The sequence below is a fragment of the Gopherus flavomarginatus genome, chromosome 19 (genome assembly GCF_025201925.1).
Source record: "Gopherus flavomarginatus isolate rGopFla2 chromosome 19, rGopFla2.mat.asm, whole genome shotgun sequence".
NCBI lineage: Eukaryota > Metazoa > Chordata > Testudines > Testudinidae > Gopherus > Gopherus flavomarginatus.
In genome coordinates this window covers 819036-840356 of record NC_066635.1, presented here as the reverse complement: position 1 = coordinate 840356, position 21321 = coordinate 819036, and positions in this window count along the sequence as shown.

Here is a 21321-nt window from a genome sequence, read left to right as displayed (position 1 = left end):
CACCCTGCAGCCCCCACTCTCCTCCAGTGAAACAGACTTGGTGGGGAGGCTGCACCTCTCTGCTGCCTACTCCAGGAGCCCCCAAAAGACTCCCCAGAACTGCTCATGAGGGGCACATGTGCCTTCCCTTTGCTTCCCCATCAGAAAGTCAGAAAGCTTGAGCAGCTGGCCACCAGGGCTGTCCTTAGGATTTATGGTACCCGTAGGGGAGATTATTAAACTGGTGCCCCTGTGCCTGATCTGCTCTTAGCAACACAAATATAAGCTTACAGTATTGGAAAACTTGCCACATTCACATTATTAAAACCAGTTTAACTTAATAAAGCACACTGTAATGCTGTTGGACTAGCACTAAAGAAGCAGCACTATAGAAAAAATTCTGATATGACAGAATGATGCAAATAATATAATTTTTTTAATTTATCAAAATTTTATTGGAAATTTATATGAAGAGGTATTGAAATAAAGATTTGTTTTTAATTAAAAGCAATATTTCTGGCTTTTTTGGCTGCAAAATCAGGAATAATGTCATCGTATGACAAAGACAAAGTCGTGTCTTGTTCGATTGCAAGAATTGCAAGACCAGTTAGGCGTTCCTGACTCATTGTAGAAAGGAGATAGTTTTTAATGAGCTTTAGTTTTGAGAAACTCCGTTCTCCTGATGCTACTGTTACAGGAATTGTCAGTAGAATACGAGTGGCAATGTACACATTAGGATATATAAAAGCAGCAAAGAATCCTGTGGCACCTTATAGACTAACAGACGTTTTGGAGCATGAGCTTTCGTGGATGAATACCCACTTCCTCAGATGCATGCATCTGAGGAAGTGGGTATTCATCCACGAAAGCTCATGCTCCAAAACGTCTGTTAGTCTATAAGGTGCCACAGGATTCTTTGCTGCTTTTACAGATCCAGACTAACACGGCTACCCTCTGATATTAGGATATATGTCAACAAGTTTGCGGGTATGTCCATCACTGATTTTGCATGTGGCAACACTGATGACAGTGTACTCAATTCTTTGTACAGTTCAAGTCCATTTAAATCAAAACTATCACCGTGCTTCCGGAGGCTCTTTAGATTCTTGCACTTTGTCATTAGTTGCTCTTGTTTTCCTATTTTGTTGAATTTAGTTATGTCATACAAAAATCCAATCCTGCTCAGGCCACTGCCAGCTGAGTAAATGAAACCCCAAACTGGCAGTGGGCTAAGCGGGGCTGGTGGCTGGAACCCTAGACAAGGATCCCAGGCCCTGCTCAGCCCACTGCTGGTCTCGGGTTCTGACCACCAGCTCCTGCCAGCCAGGATCCCGGCCGCCAACCCCCGTCAGCCCGCTACCAGCCTGGGATTCTGCTCACCCAGGCTGGCAGGAGGCAGAGTGGGGCCGGCAGCTGGGCTCCTGACGGGCAAGGGGCCGGCAGCCGGAACCCCGGAGTAGCAGTAGGTTGAGTGCTGCTGGCACTCCAGATTGGCAGCAGACTGAGCCATTCAACCCCCCACCGGCCCTGCTCAGCCTGCCACCAGCCCACTCAGCCCGCTGCCGGCTGAGTGAATGGAACCCCAGGCTGACAGCAGGTTGAGTGGTTCAGCTGGCCTGCTCAGCCCGCTGACAACCTGGGGTTCCTTGGGGGTCCCCAGGCCAGCAGCAGGTGCTGAGTGGGGTCGACGGCTGGTATCCCAGCTGGCAATAGGGCAGCAGCCGGAACCCCAGAGCAGTGATGGGCTGAGCCGCTCAGCCTGCCGCTGCATACCATCAAAAATCAGCTCACCTGCCACCTTTAACACGTGTGCCGTAGGTTGCTGACCCCTGCTTTATACACTAGTAAGGAGATGAGCATATTACAGTTGTTGGAGGGCTCTTATCAGGAGTAACAGGCTATATGAAAGTCAGTCAACATTTTTTGTTTCTCTGATGAAAACTGGCCCACTCCCTGCCTCAAACCAAACCTGTCACTAATAATTGGCAAGAACTTAATTTTCTATTTTGGGCTAAGATATTGATTTTAAAAAAAATATTGAAATTGGATTCAGGATTGTTAGCAAGAATTTTTGGCAAACAAAGTTGTTAAATGACAATCTAAATGGCAACACAGTACTGCTTTCATGCTTGGCTCACCCCCCAGCCCGCTGGTCCAACAGCTGCAGTACAGGAGGAGATAGGTGGAAAACTGCAGGACCCCAAAATCCACCTCTTGGGGTGCAGAGTGGCAACAGCAGCAGCAAACCCTCAGGTCCAATCACACGCCAATGGACACCACCAGCCTTATGGACCATGGTGAAGTTAGCACAGCATCTGATCTCAGGGACAGGGCACCCATGGAGCCATAGCAGCTCATCCTGCCCTGTGCAGCTCCCCCCGGATGAGATGGATCACTGGCAGCTGCCAGCCCAGGGGAGAGGCGCTCCCCAGCTAGGGTGATAGATCCAGATGTCCTGATTTTATAGGGCCAGTCCTGATATTTGGGGCTTTGTTTTATATAGGCACCAATTACCCCCACCTAGAGTGAGCAGACAGCAAGTGTGAAAAATCAGGACAGGGATAGGGGGTGGGTAAAAGGAGCCTATATAAGAAAAAGACCCCAAAATTGGGACTGTCCCTATAAAATAGGGATATCTGCTCACCCTGCCCCAACCCCCTGTCCTGATTTTTCACACATCTGGCTAACCCCAACCCAGCCCTGTGTGACATTCCAATCCCGGCTCGCTGTCCAGGAAGTGAGTTATTTCACTTTCACTCCTCAGCAGGCAGCCAGCCTCCCCTCCCCCTCAGCCCCTCACCCAACCCAGCCCTGACGGAGGGGAGGGAGGAGAGAGAGAGGAGTGCTCCTGGGGAGGAAGGAGAAAGGAGGGGGTGCTCCGTGGGGCAGGGGGATGTTATGGGGGACAACAAAGGATACTGGTTCCAGAGCTGCAGAGCCTGCCTCACCTGACCTCAGCTGGGGGGGAAGAGTCACACTCACTGGTGAGCTCCTTCCCCAACCCCCACCCCCTCCCCTTCCCAGAGACCCCAGCCACCAATCCCCTCCCTCAGACTGTGCTGCATTCGGCTCTCTCTAGGATCCAGCAGCCCTGCTCTTACATGCTCCACTGCTTCCCGACGGTCTGGGCTCTCAGCAGAGTGGTGCCCCCAGGCAGAGTGGTGCCCTATGCGGCTGCCTATTCTGCCTATGGCTAAGGACGGCCCTGCTGCTGGCTGGGGCTGTGTCCAGGGCCTGCTGCACTGAGCTCTCTGACCAGCCGGGCGCTGCTCTGGGTGGCCAGAGGGATCCGTGCCCCCGGCCTGTCATGCCCATTAGGATGAGTAGTGTCAGTTGGATGCAGGGCTCAGTGCTGGGGGTGGCCCTCAGGAGCCAGGATCCCATCCCCAGGGCCCAGGGGTCACGCTATGCTGGGCACAGTAGGATGCCAGGCAGCAGTGCTGCAGGCCATATGGGGGCAGGGGAGTGGTGGGAGGGGGGGACTGGTGGCTGCTGCTATGCTCAGCTCTTCCCAGGAACCTCAGAGCTGGGGCTGGAGCTGGAGCTGACCTGGTCCCACTGCTCAGTATGACGTGGGTTGGGGGCGGGAAGCTGCAGCCAAAAGAAACAAGCACAGGAGAACCCCCACCACCAGGAGCAACTGCAGGCCCGGCTAATTTTGGTCTTATCCCTGGCCTGTGTTTACAAAGAGTTTCCTTTGAGTCATTGCAGGCTGAGAATTCAGCTGCTAATTAGCCAATCGTTAACAGATCAAATCCACCCGCCTGCCAGGCCTGCCCTGGGGCATTGCTATTCATTAGCTGAGCCACTGGCCAAGAGCCAGGGGCCTCAGTGGGTAGGTCTGGAGCAAACCGGTCACTGGAGCCTTTGAGAGAGGCAAGTAGCCCTGCCACTGCAGCTGGTCACTAACTGTGAGGGGTCAGGAGGAGCCCTCCATGGGGAGCAGATCACTGTACACCTGCTGCTGTGGGGCTCTTACACTGCCAACCTGCAGCTGCTGGTGAGGGGTAGTGGAGACTGTGGCCTAGTGGTGAGGGTGCTAACCTAGAGCTCTAGAGAAGTGAGTTCAAATTCTTGCTCTGCTATTAGTTTTCTGGATAATCCTGGGCAAGTCATGTCTTTGCCCCATGCCTCAGTTTCCCCATCTGTAAAACAGCAGAGACCATAGTGACCTCCTGAGTAAAGTCCTGTGAGATTTATTGATGAAGGGTAGAGCTCCATGGCTGTGCAACAGGAAGCACTAGGCAGGGGGGTCCAGGACCCCTGAGCTTGCAGCCCTGCTTCTGGGGGAGGCCAAGACTTGCCCCATGATGCTCTGCCATGGGGTTCAGTGTGGAGGGAGTTAAAATCTGCTGAGCCCCTTCTGGCCTGTTAGAGCCTCACGGGGATCCTGTCTCCAGCTGTGCCCTGGCGTCTGTTTGTGCTTCTCCCCACCACATGGGGGGTGATGGAGGCACATGGGGTCTGGCCTTGCAGTCTTTGGCTTTGGTGTTTTCACTGATCGTCCCTGAGACACTAAAACCATGTGCCCCCCCGTCTCAGTGGGCAGAGAGGGCTGGACTAAGCCTGGGGGTGATTGTGCCCCATCAGCAAACAGCTCAGAAGAGACCCTCCCAACTATGGGTTACTGTCCCCTCATTTCTGGTGCTGGCTGAGAGGGGCAGGGAGGAGGGCAGGGCCTTTTCCCTCTAGTGTGCTCACTCCAATCCGGCCCCTGGGTGGTGGGACTGGCTGGCCCAGGAGGGTGAGGAATGGGACACAGGACCTTCTCCTCTGGGGCACTGGTTCACACATAGCTATTCACAAGCTGAGAGTGACTGAAAGTTGTTTCCATCTGGTGGCAGGAATTAGCGGCTCCATCCAGGGTGCAGCTGGCTCATACCCATCTGCCAGGTGGGCCCCATTGGTATCTGTGACCCTGGGGAGAGGGGTCAGATCGGACTCCCCTGGCACATATGCACATGGCAAACCCTGCTGCCCCAAAATACTCAGGCACCAGAACCCCTGTGCGGAGAGCAGGGGAAGGGTCTCTGGCCACTTGGCTTTGCTGTTGTCGATTGCTCAGAGCCCCCAGAAGTCAGATCCCTCCATATGCCCCCCCATACACACCCCTGGAGCTGCCTGCTGCCCCTGTGCATTGAGCACCCATTGCCTTTTACCATACAAGTCCAGGAATGTGTGATTTCCTTCCCCTCCTTAGTCAGTGGAACATTCAGAGTGCAGAGCAGGAGCTGCCTGACCGGCTGGAGCTGTTACTCAGCGCCCCATGGGGCCAGGGGAGGCAAGATTTATCTCACTTGCTGGTACTTCCTTTCCCTCTATCATCCACTCCCCCCCACCATAAAGAGCCCAGGCATACATGCCACAGCACTGCTGAAAGGGCAATTCTGGGCAGGATTTCACAGCTTCCAACCACTGCACAGAGAGCACAGGGGCAGACACCAGGGTGAAGGACACAGGATGGGTACATAGACACAAAGATGATGGATGTGTAGAGGGATAGATAGAGAGCGAGAGAGATGATGTGCGTTCATGGGGACAGACAGATGCCTCCTCACAAGCCCTTCTGAATTGGTCACTATCATTATCCCCATTTTACAGATGGGGAAACTGAGGCCACAAGCAGGGCCATGACTTGCCCAAGGTCACCCCGCAAGCCGATGGCAGAGCCGGGATCAGCCTGGCTTCTGGTTGTGTGCTCAAACCATTTCCCTGTTTCTAGGTTGGGGACGAGTCTCGCTGTGATAATCCTCTCTTTGTTTTCTACAGCCCATTTCCCCCCTCCCCAGGGCTCCCAAAAAAACAGTCAGGCTCTGTTTACCAAGGAATCTCCTACCTCCTCCCACCTCTCACTGAAATGCTTCCACCTCTGGGGTGGGACATAGCAGCTGTTTGACAGCACACAGCAACAGCACACAGTTTAGGATGGAAGTGAAGGAGCCCTGTACCTCAGGGGAGATCTGGAGGTAGAATGTGATGACCCTTGCTGGCCTGAGGTCTAGCCCCTGGTGCTAGCACCCAACATTGTCCAAAAGCACCAGGATATTTGAATAATGCCAAGGCCAGGACCTCAAGGGGCAGCTTATACGAGCTGCACAGCACAGCGTCCCCAGCACTGGGATGGAGAGGTGGCTGGTTACTGATGCAGAGGGAATTCCGTGCCATGAAGGGATTTCTCAGGTTTCTCTACCCAATGCTCTTCAGAGGCCTGCACTCCATGGCCTCTGTCTGGGCACAGCCATCCCCAGGAACCGAGTCACTGCGGGCAGTTAATGACCCCGGCGTCTCAGCACTGCCCAGAGCTGGTGCCCAGCCCGTGATCAGCGCTGGATGTATGGCTGTTATCCCCAGTGCTGGCAGAGACACTACCGGCTGCACTGTGGCTTGTGGGGAGGCCGCAGCCTCCTGCAGAGCCGCAATTAGGGTGCAGAGTGGCTTGTTTCCTAGCACCCAGCAGCACCGATCAGCACTGGAGAAGTCATCCCAGAGCCGGGCAGGATCCTATTTATACTGAGGGTCCCAGGAAGCCCAATCTGGAGGAACCCAAGGAAGTTCCATGTCCCTCCAGCCTCCACAACACTTGGGCTGGGGGATTCCAGGCCAGGACAGACCTTGGCTGCTGCATGAGACCTGCTGGGCTGCTCTGGGGCCTGCAGCTCAAGGTGAGATCCTGGGGGTCCTGCTTCATCAAACAGCCCTGTGGTTGGGACAAGACAGCCCCTCCCTGTGCATCCCTTCCATCCCCAAACTCACCTCGTTGGGAGACCTCCAGCCACCTATCCCACCTGCCCCCCGATATGCCCAGTGCCCCTGTAGCCATGGTGGGGCCGCTCAGCTAGCAGCAGCACCCATGCGGCAGGTGATGGCTGGATGTGCAGAGGAGGGACTCTGGGGGACCCAGTCCAAAAGGTTGGGCACCCCAGCACTGGGATGGAGTTAAGTGACCTTCGTTTCCCCGTCCACATCCAGCACACCGACCCTCGTCCCCGGCTGGGCTCAGCCCCGGGCAGAGATGGGGCTCAGGGCAGCCGTGGGCTGAGGAGGGGACTGGGAACATCCCTGGGCCAGGGAGGAGGCTGAAGGTGCCCTGAGCTGTGACCTGGGTCCTAGTGGGGAGCCAGCTGGGGTCACTCAATTAGGGTGAACTGCACAGAATGGGGCAGCCAAACCCCCAAAACTGTTGGACATTCCAATACTTAGATTGACCAAGTCAGAGCAAAACAGCTTCTTTATTACCTCACTGAATACTCCGAAGTCCAACAACACAGTTCCCTTCAAGTGATCCAGCCTCAGGCCGCCATCCAGGTACCCACGTCCAATATGATGAACATTTCTGTAAATCTTCTTTCATCATATAAAAGAAAAGGTTCTACCAATCCCAAGGAATCGGACACATCACCTCCCAGGTTCATGAATGTTTCAGATCTCACCCAAATACACGCTATAGCCAATTTTTATTAACAAAACTAAAATGTATTAAAAAACAAAAGAGAGAGAGTATGGCTAAAAGATCAATATGCATACAGACATGAGTTCAATTTGCTGAGGTTCAGATTCACAGCAGAGATGGTGAGCGCTATAGTTGCAAAGAGTTCCTTTAGAGTTCAGATCATAGGTTATAGTCCAATGTCCAAATCTCATATTCAGGGCGCACCAGCATAACTGGGACCTCAGTCTTGTGACTCAAACTTCCCCTGATGAAGTCTAAGCAGATCTGAGATGACAGAATCAGGACCCAAGGATCTTTTAGACACTTTCATGGCATCTTTGACAAGTTGGGATTTCCTGGGGAACAAAAGGCAATTAGAATGACTTTGAAGGATAGCTCAGTGGTTTGAGCATTGACCTGCTAAACCTAGGTTGTGAGCTCAATCCTTGAGGTGGCCATTGGGGGATTGGTCCTGCTTTTGAGCAGGAGGTTGGACTAGATGATCTCTTGAGGTCCCTTCCAACCCTGCTATTCTATGAAACCTATGAAGGAGGTCCATCACCAGTATTTAGCAATACGATTAACATAAGGCCATTTGCTTTTTCCTCCACCATTCACAGTACATTTCAAAGAGAGATTAATTCTGAGATATCCTGTGTTTACAACTCATTGAAATGCTAGGATCTTCTGAATGATCAGAATACAGCATAGACAGGAAAAACAAAGAGGAGTCCTTGTGGCACCTTAAAGACTAACAAATTTACTTGGGCATGAGCTTTTGTGGGCTAAAACCCACTTTATCGGATGTGAATGGAGTGGAAAATACAGGGACTGTTGATTACATTGTTGACCCTACTCATACATATGTAAATACACAAAAACACAAACATTATCTCCCCTCCTGTCTTCTGTGGGTTATTTATTTTGCAGGATGTTTAACCATTTCTGTCCCTAGATTCATAGATTCTAGGGTCAGAAGGGACCAATGTGATCATCTAGTCCGACCCCCTGCACAAAGCAGGCCACAGAACCCTACCCATCCACTTCTATAACAAACCCCTAACCTATGTCTGAGTTATTGAAGTCTTCAAATTGTGGTTTGAAGACCTCAAGCTGCAGAGAATCCACCAGCAAGTGACCCATGCCCCATGCTGCAGGGGAAGGCGAAAAACCTCCAGGGCCTCTGCCAATCTGCCCTGGAGGAAAATTCCTTCTCGACCCCAAATATGGCGATCAGCTAAACCCTGAGCATGTGGGCAAGACTCACCAGCCAGCACTCAGAAAAGAATTCTCTGCAGTAACTCAGATCCCATCCCATCCAACATCCAATCACCAACCACTGGGCATACTTATCTGGCGATAGTCAAAGATCAATTGCCAAAATTAGGCTATCCCATCATACCATCCCTTCCATAAACTTATCAAGCTTAATCTTAAAGCCAGATATGTCTTTTGCCCCCACTACTCCCCTTGGAAGGCTGTTCCAGAACTTCACTCCTCTAATGGTTAGAAACTTTCATCTAATTTCAAGTCTAAACTTCCTAGTGTCCAGTTTAAACCCATTCGTTCTTGTATCCCTGGGCTGAGGAAGACTGAGAACAGCCCTGGGCCGAGGAGCTGGGGAGGGAGATTAAGGGAGCCCCTGGGCCAAGGAGGGGTGTGTCCTTGGGTCCGAGTAGGAGACTGAGGGTGCCCTGGCACCAGGGCGCTTTGTGCTTGGTGGTGGGGCCATTGGCTCTGCAAGGCTCAGTGACAGGCACTGCACAGAGGCTGGCTCATAGGGGATGCTGCGGCCTGAGCTCCCTGGGGCGGTTACAGCTTTGGGGTGCCCAGGGCTGGTTGTGGCTGTGCAGGTACCGGGGGGGGGGACTATCGCTGCAGTGGGCAGCACAGGAATACCATCGTGTGCTCCAGGCGGTCCATGCCCCCCCAATGAGGGGGCAGGCTGGGCTCTTGGTTCAACTTCTCCAGGATTTTGGGGTGTGGGGGATGTCCTGGCTCAGCTCATTAGGGAAAGTTGGGGATAGTTGCCCAGTTGCATCATCATTCAACGCCCATAGTCTGCTCCAAGGACTGTCGCGCTCACCTGACTCCCTGCAGTCGCTGACCTTGCGCCAGGCACTGTGCAGCGCTTGGGAGGGAAATCAGGGCCCCTCAGAGGGCTGTGAAAGGGCCCTTGACACTTATTTGCTGCCTGCTCGGATTCAGCCTGGCGGCTCCGGGTGGCATGTAGGCAGATCATCCTGGGAGGGAACAGGGGGAGCAGAGCGCGGCTGGGGTCAGTTACAGGCCACGCTACAGGTGAGGTCCCCTGAGAGCACACCTGCCCCGTCGCAGGGAGTGGCAATGCTCCCTGTAAGCGCACAGGCATCAGCCACAGCCCACGCGTGTTCTCGCCTCGAACGCTCTCTCAACGGCCTCTGCTGCTTTGCCCAAGGAAAGCCCCGTTCAGCCAGGCAGTGTGGGGGCAGGGGAGTTGAGTCGGCCTCGGCAGCTGCACTCACCAAAGGGCTCAGTAGCTCCCGACCGATACTAAAATGGGCATGAATTGAAACTGCAGAGCCAGGCACTGGGGAACGCTGGGGGCAGGCACACCCGAGCCCTGGCCCAGGGCCAGTTCCAGAGAAGGGAGGCCCGTGCCTGACCCCACCCAACTCTGGGATGTTCCACTCAGGTTCATGGAGTCGTGCACACCCACACAGGCTGTCCTCTCTCGCCTGTGGGGGGCAGCAGTGTGCACCCTTCTCTCTCTCTCTCTCTCTCTCTCTCTCACACACACACACACACACAGAGCATGTTGGAGGGAGCTGATGGTCCTGGCGTGGCTGGACACCCAGACACCCCTGGCCTGAGCAAGTGACTGCTCACCTGGCTGAGCACATTGTAACCCTTGGCTCCCATGCTGCACTCGCGCCCCTCTTCCTCCTGTCTGTTGGCCCAGCCCCCACTAACTCAACCCACCATTCCCTTGCTGAGCAGGCTCACATGAGCGGCTGATTTCTTTGCTCACTCTGTGCAGCCACTAACAAGGGGCTATATATAGGCTGGAGGTTTGTGGTCTGGGCTCCATCTGCTAACATCCATTACCCAATTAATCTGCGCTCCCACTGGGCTAGTTAAGGAGTGAAGCACATTTAATGGCTTGATTCTCAGCCCCAGGGGTGTGCTGCAGGGGCCGGGGGGGGGGGGGGGGAGAAGGCTCAGCCCCCTGGGGACACTGGGTGACACAGATCTGGCATCTCTTGCCCCACCAAGCATCACACCCAGTGCTTCTCTCCACATTCCATTAGTCAGCCCAGTTTTCCACATGGCTGTGCACACTAACTTCTGATTTGCACATGCAGGCCCAATAGTGCAAAGCAGGCCCCATATGGTTGGAACAGAAGCCCCCTGCCATGGGGCAGCATCTGCATCTGAGAGGTGACTGTAGCCATTGCATAGCCACCTTGTCCCCACGCAAAACTGATGGCCCCATTATAGAGAGGGAGAAACTGAGGCACAGAAGTGCCGTGATGTGCCTGAAGCTGCACAGGAGTCCCCATGCAGGCTGGGCCTGAGCACAGGCCTGGATTAGGGCTTGGCAGGATGTGAGAGGCAGAAAGGCCGAGCAGTGGAGAAGGTGCAGCATGATCTCTCCCCCCGGTATGTACACGCACTCATACCGTATATGGGAGAGGGGGCCGTAGCTAGCGATCCACCACCTGGGAATGCCAGGTTCGGAGCCGTCACTTCCTGGCATGGGCAGACCCAGGGCTCGGCCCCACAGCGATAAAAATGCCTGGCAAGAGATTTTGACAATGCACATGGGTTTCTGCCTAGTGCGTCCCTCAGACCACAGCCCGAGCTACTCCCTCTGCCCCATCCCACAGAGCTCTTGTATGTAGTGTGGGAGGGAATGGGGCAGGGGTTCCTTTCTGGCTCCCAGGCTTAGCTCAGGGTCCGTAGTAACCCACCCAAATCAGTGCGAGCTGTTTGACTGGCAGTCTCAGGAGCTGGCTGGAGCCTGGATTTGCAGGCTGGGAGCTCCCATGACCCAGGCAGCCTTTACACCACCCCGGCTGCTTCCCGGGGTGTCACTGCAGCTCGAGTGGAGACGCGGCACTAGCTAGGCGCTGCGGCAGCAGGGACAGCCTGCTGAGCCATCACTCAGTACCTGAGCCATCGCTCGGCACCAGTCACTGCCGCGGTACCTGCGCACGCTGCAATCACAGCCTGTGCTAGACAGACAGACCCAGGGGGTGCGAGGGGGAATGGCCTCTAGGAACTACTGCACGAACAGGAGGGTGGCTTCCAAGGCTGGCTCAGGATCATGTGCTGAACCCCAAACACAAGGGTGGGTTGCCGGGTCTCACCCACTGTGTCCCCCAGCGACCCTGCTGCTGGTGACCTGCCCCCGGGGTCAGGGTGCTGCCCCAGTGCCTGGGTGGGGACTGGGGAGGGCACCCTGCTGCTCTGTGAGGCCAGGCAGGGATGATGGCAGGAGCCTTTGGCTCTGGGGCTAATTGGGAATCCCCCTCCCAGCCCTTCAGCACCAGCTCCCCGGCCCCCACATGACTCACACCACGAGCCCTTGTTCCACCGTCCTGCTCCCTGCTCAAGGTGCAGGGACCGGGCAGGGAAGGAGAGGCCTTGCATCTGCCCGAAGAGAGGAGGGTAAACAAACACACTGGTAACCAAGATGACTTCAGGCCGGGGCAGTGGGAATTGGGGGTGGGGTCACGGCCAGTTCAGTGTGTTCCACAGGAGCTCCAGGGAGCCACAGTGTGGGGAGCAGGGGCAGAGGAAGGGTGTTCCCCCTATCCCTCCCCTCAAGTGCCCCCACACCCTCCCCCAAATCCCTCCCCACATGGTACCCCGACACCCTCCCCACAGGCCCCACACACTCCATGTGCCTCCCAATACTCCTCCAAATCCTTTCCTATATGATAACCCCACACCCTCCTCACAGGCCCCCACACCCTCCCCTCTCAGTGCTCCCACACCCTCCCCACAGGCTCCCCCAAATCCCTCCCCACATAGTACCCCACACCCTCCATGTGCTTCCCAATGCTCCTCCAAATCCCTCCCCACATGGTACCCCCACACCCTCCTCACATGCTCCCCCAAATCCTTCCCCACATGGTACCCCCACACCCTCCCCACAGGCCCCACACATTCCATGTGCCTCCCAATACTCCTCCAAATCCTTTCCTATATGATAACCTCACACCCTCCTCACAGGCCCCAACACCCTCCCCTCTCAGTGCTCCCACACCCTCCCCACAGGCTCCCCCAAATCCCTCCCCACATAGTACCCCACACCCTCCATGTGCTTCCCAATGCTCCCCCAAATCCCTCCCCACATGGTACCCCCACACCCTCCTCACATGCTCCCCCAAATCCTTCCCCACATGGTACCCCCACACCCTCCCCACAGGCCCCACACACTCCATATGCTCCCCCAAATCCTTCCCTACATAAGCCCACATCCTCCCCACAGTCCCCCCCACCATTCCCACATACTTTCCTAAATCCTTCCCTACATAGTACCCCCACACCCAACATGTGCCTTCCAATGCTCCTCCAAATCCTTCCCTACGTGATAACCCCCCACCCTCCCCTCACAGTGCCCCCACACCCTCCCCACATGCTCCCCTAAATCCCTCCCTACATGGTACCCCCACACCCTTCCCACAGGCCCCCCCACCCTCCCCTCACAGTGCCCCCACACCCTCCCCACATGCTCCCCTAAATCCCTCCCTACTTGGTACTTGCATTCCCTTGCAATCTATCACAATTGCAAGTGTCAGGGAGCTGGAGGCAGTGCGGGGCTGAAAGCAGTGTGGGGCAGGGACCCTGGGGTGGGGGTGGGGCTGGAGACTGGGGCAGTGCAGGAAAGGGGCCTTGAGTTGGGGGTCTGGGGGAAGTGTGGGGCAGGACCCTGGGCTGGGGCAATATGAGACGGGGGCCCTGGGCTGGGAGAGCTCTCGCCCTGTCCCTGAGCCAGGCCAGTCTGACCCTGGGGCTGAGCTCCGGGCCAGACTGCGGGAAAAGCCTTGGAACCCAGCAGGCACCTGCTGATCAGAGACACTCATCCGGCCCTTTCGGGTGGGGAGATCTGGCCAGCTTCTGTGTGAACGGACCCTGGGGGCCGGGGCGGGGGCGCTGGAGAGGCTAGCAGAGGGGCTGTTCCTTCCAGGAAGGTTGGGGGGATGAGGGGGAGGGGTGGGGAGGGGGCATAGAGATGGGGGATTGGGGGTGGGGATGACTGGGGCATTTGAGGGGGAAGAGTGGTAGGGGTGGGGGTGGCAAGAGTTATTTATGATCAGAAGAAACCTGCTAGCCCAGTCCTGGGCTGTCCCCACTCCACAAGTCTGCCAGTGCCCAGTCCTGGGCTCCCTCAGGGAGTAGGGACTGGGGCACTGCACAGGGACAGCGGGGGCTGCGGATCAGGATTGAGGGGCACTGGCAGAGCTGGGGGGAGCCCCAGTGTCAGGTCCAAGGGAGGCTTCTAGACTGAGCCTGGGCACTAAATCAAGGTCCATATAAGGCCCCTGGTTCCTGCTGCCCAAGGAACCCCCAGCCCTGCTGGGACCAGGGCCTGGAAGAGCCACTGCCTGTTGCTAACGATTAAGCCCAAAGAATATGTCCCTCCTGCAGAGCCGCAGGGGTACCCCCAAAAAATCCTCCCACCAAGCTTCCCATGGTCTGAGCTCACATCCCCCCCCACTCCTCCGTGTTGTCCTGGCTCCCAGCCTCCCACTCTAGCTCTGCTGAGCTCTGAGGCGACTCGTGGGGGTGACACTGGGGACTCTAACATGGGCCCCCAGTGAACTAAGTGCCAGGTGCCCAGCCCCCTTTGATCTCCCCTCCTGGCCCCCTGAGCCGTGTGGCTGCAGGAGGCCAAGCTGGCTCCTTGCTCCCTCAATAGGGCTTTGTTCAGGCCCCCGCTCACCCTGAGCACAGAGCAGTATTGATCGACTCGCTGCTTTCCCAAGCCCTGCACCCCCCGGCCACTGCCTGGGCGCCGCTCCCACCTGCCGAGGCTGCCAGGCACCCTCAGCACAGGCCTGCAGTGTGGGGAGAGGCTTTGGCCCCAAGGGCAGAGAGCAAGGCCCTGTCTAGTGCCCTGAATGCAGAGTGCAGCCCCAACAGGCTCCCCGCCACCCTCCCTGCAGCACAGCACCCGCTACTGAGCCCTCACCCCACTCCCTGCAGCACAGCGCCCCCTGCTGAGCCCTCACCCCACTAACTCCAGCACAGCGCCCCCTGCTGAGCCCACCCCACTCCCTGCAGCACAGCGCCCCCTGCTGAGCCCCCTCCCCACTCCCTGCAGCACAGCGCCCCCTGCTGAGCCCTCACCCCACTAACTCCAGCACAGCGCCCCCTGCTGAGCCCACCCCACTCCCTGCAGCACAGCGCCCCCTGCTGAGCCCCCTCCCCACTCCCTGCAGCACAGCGCCCCCTGCTGAGCCCTCACCCCACTAACTCCAGCACAGCGCCCCCTGCTGAGCCCCCTCCCCACTCCCTGCAGCACAGCGCCCCCTGCTGAGCCCTCATCCCACTAACTCCAGCACAGCGCCCCCTAGCAGCGTGCTGGGGAATTGGGATCAGCACTGAGAGGAGAGAGCACCCCCTGCTGAGCCCTTACCCTGCTCCCCACAGCACAGCGCCCCCATCCAGCTCCCTGCAGCACAGTGCCCCCTACTGAGCCCCCTCCCCACTCCCTGCAGCACAGCGCCCCCTACTGAGCCCCCTCCCCACTCCCTCCAGCACAGCGCCCCCTAGCACCGTTCTGGGGAATTGGGGTCAGCACTGAGAGGAGAGAGCACCCCCTGCTGAGCCCTCACCCTGCTCCCCACAACACAGCGCCCCCATCCAGCTCCCTGCAGCACAGCGCCCCCTACTGAGCCCCCTCCCCACTCCCTCCAGCACAGCGCCCCCTAGCACCGTGCTGGGGAATTGGGGTCAGCACTGAGAGGAGAGAGCACCCCCTGCTGAGCCCTCACCCTGCTCCCCACAACACAGCACCCCCATCCTGCTCCCTGCAACACAGCACCCCCTGCTGAGCCCCCACCAGCTCCCTCCAGAACAGCGCCCCCTGCTGAGCCCCCTCCCCACCCTCTGCAGCACAGCAACCCCTGCTGAGCCCCCTCCCCACCCCCTGCAGCACAGCGCCCCTTGCTGAGCCCCCTCCCCACTCCCTGCAGCACAGCACCCCCTACTGAGCCCCCTCCCCACTCCCTGCAGCACAGCAACCCCTACTGAGCCCCCTCTCCACCCCCTGCAGCACAGCGCCCCCTGCTGAGCCCCCTGCCCACCCCCTGCAGCACAGCGGCCCCTACTGAGCCCCCTCCCCACTCCCTGCAGCACAGCGCCCCCTGCTGAGCCCCCTGCCCACCCCCTGCAGCACAGCACCCCCTACTGAGCCCCCTCCCCACTCCCTGCAGCACAGCAACCCCTACTGAGCCCCCTCCCCACCCCCTGCAGCACAGCGCCCCCTGCTGAGCCCCCTGCCCACCCCCTGCAGCACAGCGGCCCCTACTGAGCCCCCTCCCCACCCCCTGCAGTACAGTGACCCCTGCTGAGCCCCCTCCCCACTCCATGCAGCACAGCACCCCCTGCTGAGCCCCCTCCCCACTCCCTGCAGCACAGCGACCCCTACTGAGCCACCTCCCCACTCCCTGCAGCACAGCGCCCCCTGCTGAGCCCCCTCCCCACTCCTTGCAGCACAGCAACCCCTACTGAGCCCTTCCCCACTCCCTGCAGCACAGCAACCTCCACCACACACACACAGGGCCAGTGATACCATTAAGGTGAACTAGGCAGTTGCCTAGGATGCCAAGATTTGGGGGTGCCAAAAAGCGGTGCCCCCAATTTTTTTTACAGTGGTTCCTCCCTGAGCGCACAGTTGCTGCTCCACTTCTCCCGCCTCCCAGGCTTGCAGGGCCAATCAGCTGTTTGGTGCCGCAAACTTCGGAGGAGAATTAGAGCGGGGGCAGCGTGCTCAGGGATGATATGGAGCAGAGGTGAGCTGGGGTGGGGAGGTACTGCACGGCTCCCGAGCGGGAGAGCTTCCACGGGGGGGGGGGCGCCTGAGGGCAGAGGTGGGGGAGCTGATGCAGGGCTGGGGGTGGGGGGCGCAAGGTAGAAGTTTTGCCTAGGGCGCGCGCGCGCACACACACACACACACACACACAGTGCCACTGTCCACCACACACACTGCACATAAACACACACACCATGCCCCTGTCCGCTGCACACATACAAAAACACTGTGCATGCTGCGCACACATCAACTGCAACAATAGAAACACTAACTACACACTCTGGAGGCAGTTAGTTTGTTTCCAGGTTGCTTTTACTTACAAAGGTGCTGAAGTGTGATCTCTCTTCTGTTTCCGTGGGCAGAAACGCAATTGAGGAGAATCTAACATCCCTGAGTTGCCAGGTGACAGTGGCAGGAGAAAAATGCAGAGCACTGAAATTTTAAAACACTCATAAATAATTTCACACTGTGGGGTTGGGGTGTCCAGGAGGACCCAAGGGAAGGGACTAGGGGGCTTACGGGGAGAGGAGGGTGGTGTTACCAGGGTGCACTTTGGGACTGGGGGATTTAGAGACCCCAGAGAGGACAGGCAGGGGCGGGTTGCAAGGCCCCAAGGTGGCTGAAAAGGGGAACCCGGCAGGTTGGGGGGTAGCAGAGATTGGAGATGAGGAACCTCACACCCTGGGGATGGAGTGGGGGAGTGGGGGATGGGAAAGTGGGATCCAGCAATGGAGAAATGGGTTCGAGGCAATTGGGGGAGGGGTGCTGAGGATGAGGGGGAGGAGGATGTCGGGGAAGGGCGCTGAGGGCGGGGGAGGAGGAGGTTGGAAGAGCTCCAGGAACCCAACCCATAGGACCCCTAACCCTAGCTCCAGGGGCCCAACCCCTGGGTCCCCTAACCCTAGTTCCAGGGGCCCAAACCCTGGGTCCCCTAACCCTAGCTCCAGGGGCCCAACCCCTGGGGACCCTAACCCTAGCTCCAGGGGCCAAACCCCTGGGGGCCCTAACCCTAGCTCCAGGGGCGCAACACCTGGGAGCCCTAACCCAAGCTCCAGGGGCCCAACCCCTGGGTCCTCTAACCCTAGCTCCAGGGGCGCAACACCTGGGAGCCCTAACCCAAGCTCCAGGGGCCCAACCCCTGGGGGTACTAACCCTAGCTCCAGGGGCCCAACCCCTGGGTCCTCTAACCCTAGCTCCACAAGCCCAACCCCTAGGGTCCCTAACCCTAGCTCCAGGGGCCCAAGCCTTGGGAGACCTAACCCTAGCTCCAGGGGCACAACCATTGGGGGTCCTAACCCTAGCTCCAGGGGCCCAACCCCTGGGTCCCCTAACCCTAGTTCCATGGGCCCAACTCCTGGGGACTCTATCCCTCGCTCCAGGGGCCCAACCCCCGGGTCCCCTAGTTCTACCTCCAGGGGCCCAACCCCTGGGTCCCCTAACCCAAGCTCCAGGGGCCCAACCCCTGGGGGACCTAACTCTAGCTTCAGGGGCTTAACCCCGGGGGCCCGAACCCTAGCTCCAGGGGCCCAAGCCTTAGGGACTCTAACCCTAGCTCCAGGGGCCCAAACCTTGGGTCCCCTAACCCTTGCTCCAGGGGCCCAACCCCTGGGGGCCCTAACCCTAGATTCAAGGGCCCAACCCCGTGGTCCCTTACCCCTAGCTTCAAGGGCTCAACCCCTGGGGGCCCTAACCCTAGCTCCAGGGGCCCAACCCCTAGGGCCTTAACCCTAGCTCCCGGGGCCCAACCCCTAGGGGCCCTAACCCTAGCTCCAGGGGCCAAACCCATCGGTCTCCTAACCTTAGCTCCAGGGGCCCAACCCCTGGGGGCCCTAAACCTACCTCCATGGGCCCAAGCCCTGGGTGTTCTAAGATTAGCTCCAGGGGCCGAACCCCAGGGGCCCAAACCCTAGGTCCTCTAACCCAGCTCCAGGGGCCCAACCTTCGGGGCCCTAACCCTAGCTCCAGGGGCCCAACCCCTGGGGCCCCTAAACCTAGCTCCAGAGGCCCAACCCTTGGGTCCCCTAACTCTAGATCCACGGGCCCAACCCCGGGGGCCCCAACCCTAGCTCCAGGGGCCAAACCCCTGGGTCCCCTAACCCTAGCTCCAGTGGCCCAACCCCTTAGAGCCCTAACCCTAGCTCCAGGGGCCCAACCCCTGGGTCCCCAAGCCCTAGCTCCAGGGACTTAAACCCTGGGTCCTCTAACCCTAGCTCCAGGGACCCAACGCCTGGGGTCCCTAGCCTTAGCTCCAGGAGCTCAACCCCTGGGTACCCTAGTCCAAGCTTCAGGGGCCCAAACCCTGGGTCCCCTAACCCTAGCTCCAGGGGCCCAACCCCTGGGTCCCCTAACCCTAGGTCCAGGGTCCCAACCCTTGGGGGCCCTAACCCTAGCTCCAGAGGCCCAAACCCTGGGGGCCCTAACTCTAGCTCCAGGGGCCCAACCCCTGGGGACCCTAACCCTAGCTCCAGGGGCCAAACCCCTGGGGGCCCTAACCCTAGCTCCAGGGGCCCAACCCCTGGGTCCTCTAACCCAAGCTCCAGGGGCCCAACCCCTGGGGGTCCTAACCCTAGCTCCAGGGGCCCAACCCCTGGGTCCTCTAACCCTAGCTCCACAAGCCCAACCCCTAGGGTCCCTAACCCTAGCTCCAGGGGCCCAACGCCTGGGGTACCTAGCCTTAGCTCCAGGAGCTCAACCCCTGGGTCCCCTAGTCCAAGCTTCAGGGGCCCAAACCCTGGGTCCCCTAACCCTAGCTCCAGGGGCCCAACCCCTGGGTCCCCTAACCCTAGGTCCAGGGTCCCAACCCTTGGGGGCCCTAACCCTAGCTCCAGAGGCCCAACCCCTGGGGGCCCTAATTCTAGCTACAGAGGCCGAACCCCTGGGTCCCCTAACCCTAGCTCAAGGGGCCCAACCCCTGGGTCCCCTAACCCTAGGTCCAGGGACTCAACCCTTGGGGGCCCTAACCCTAGCTCCAGGGGCACAACCCTCGGGGCCCTAACCCTAGCTCCAGGGGCCCCACCCCTGGGTCTCCTAAGACTACCTCCAGGGGCCCAACCCCTAGGGGCCCTAACCCTAGCTCCAGAAGCCCAGCCCCTGGGTCCAATAACCCAAGCTCCAGGGGCCCAACTCCTGAGGGCCCTAACTCTAGCTCCAGGGGCTTAACCCCGGGGGCCCGAACTCTAGCTCCAGGGGCCCAAGCCCTAGGGACTCTAACCCTAGCTCCAGGGGCCCAATCCTTGGGGACCCTAACCCTAGCTCCAGGGGCCCAACCCCTGGGGCCCTAACCCTAGCTCCAGGGGCCCAAACCTTCGGTCCCCTAACCCTAGCTCCGGGGGCCCAACCCGTGGGGGCCCTAACCCTAGCTTCAGGGGCCCACCCCGTGGTCCCCTACCCCTAGCTCCAGGGGCTTAAACCCTGGGGGCCCTAACTCTAGCTTCAGGGGCCCAACCCCTGGGTCCCCGAACCCAAGCTCCAGGGGCCCAACCCCTGGGGGCCCTAACCCTAGGTCCAGGGGCCCAACCCCTGGGGCCTTAACCCTAGCTCCAGGGGCCCAACCCCTAGGGGCCCTAACCCTAGCTACAGGGGCCGAACCCCTGGGTCCTCTAACACTAGCTCCAGGGGCCGAACCCCTGGGTCTCCTAACCTTAGCTCCAGGGGCCCAACCCCTGGGGGCCCTAACCCTACCTCCAACGGCCCAACCCCTGGGTCTTCTAAGACTACTTCCAGGGGCCTAACCCCTGGTGCCCCTAACCCTAGCTCTAGGGGCCCAACACCTGGGTCCCCTAACCCAGCTCCAGGGTCCCAACCCTCGGGGCCCTAACCCTAGCTCCAGGGACCAAACCCCTGGGTCCCCTAACCCTAGCTCCAGGGGCCCAACACCTGGGGGCCTAACCCTAGATCCAGGGGCCGAACCCCTGGGAGCCCTGACACTAGCTCCAGGGGCCCAACCCTTGGTGGCCCTAACCCTACCTCCAGGGGCCGAACCCCTGGGAGCCCTAACCCTAGCTCCAGAGACCCAACGCCTGGGTCCCCTAACCCTAGGTTCAGGGGCCGAACCCCTGGGGGCCCTAACCCTAGCTCCAGGGGCCCAACCTTTGGGTCTCCTAACCCTAGCTCCAGCGGCCCAACTCCTAGCGTTCCTAACCCTAGCTCCAGGGGCCCAACCCCTTGGTTCCCCAAACCAAAGCTCCAGGGGTCCAACCCCTGAGGGCCCTAACACTAGCTCCAGGGGCCCAAACCCTGGGTCCCCAAACCCTAGATCCACGGGCCCAACCCCTGGGGTCCCTAACCCTAGTTCCATGGGCCCAACCACTGGGGGCCCTAACCCTAGCTCCAGGGGCCAAACCCCTGGGGGCCCTAACCCTAGCTCCAGGGGCCGAACCCCTGGGTCCCGTAACCCTAGTTCCAGGGGCCGAACCCCTGGGGGCCCTAACCCTAGCTCCAGGGGCCCAAACCTTGGGTCCCCTAACCCTAGCCCCAGCATAGCAACCCCTGGGGTCCCTAACACAAGCTCCAGGGGCGCAACCCCTGGGGTCCTAACCCTAGCTCCAGGGGCCCAACCCCTGGGTCCCCTATACCTAGCTCCAGAGGCCCAACCTTTGGTGGCCCTAACCCTAGTTCCAGGGGCCCAACTCCTGGGGGCCCTCACCCTAGCTCCAGGGGCCCAACCCCTGGGTCCCCTAACCCTAGTTCCATGGGCGCAACCCCTCGGGATTCTGACCCTCGCTCCAGGGGCCCAACCCCCGGGTTCCCTAACCCTAGCTCCAGGGGCCAAACCCCTGGGTCCCCTAACCCAAGCTCCAGGGGCCCAATCCCGGGGGCCCTACCCTAGCTCCGGGGGCCCAATCCCTGGGTCCCCTAACCCTAGCTCAGGGGCCGAACCCCTGGG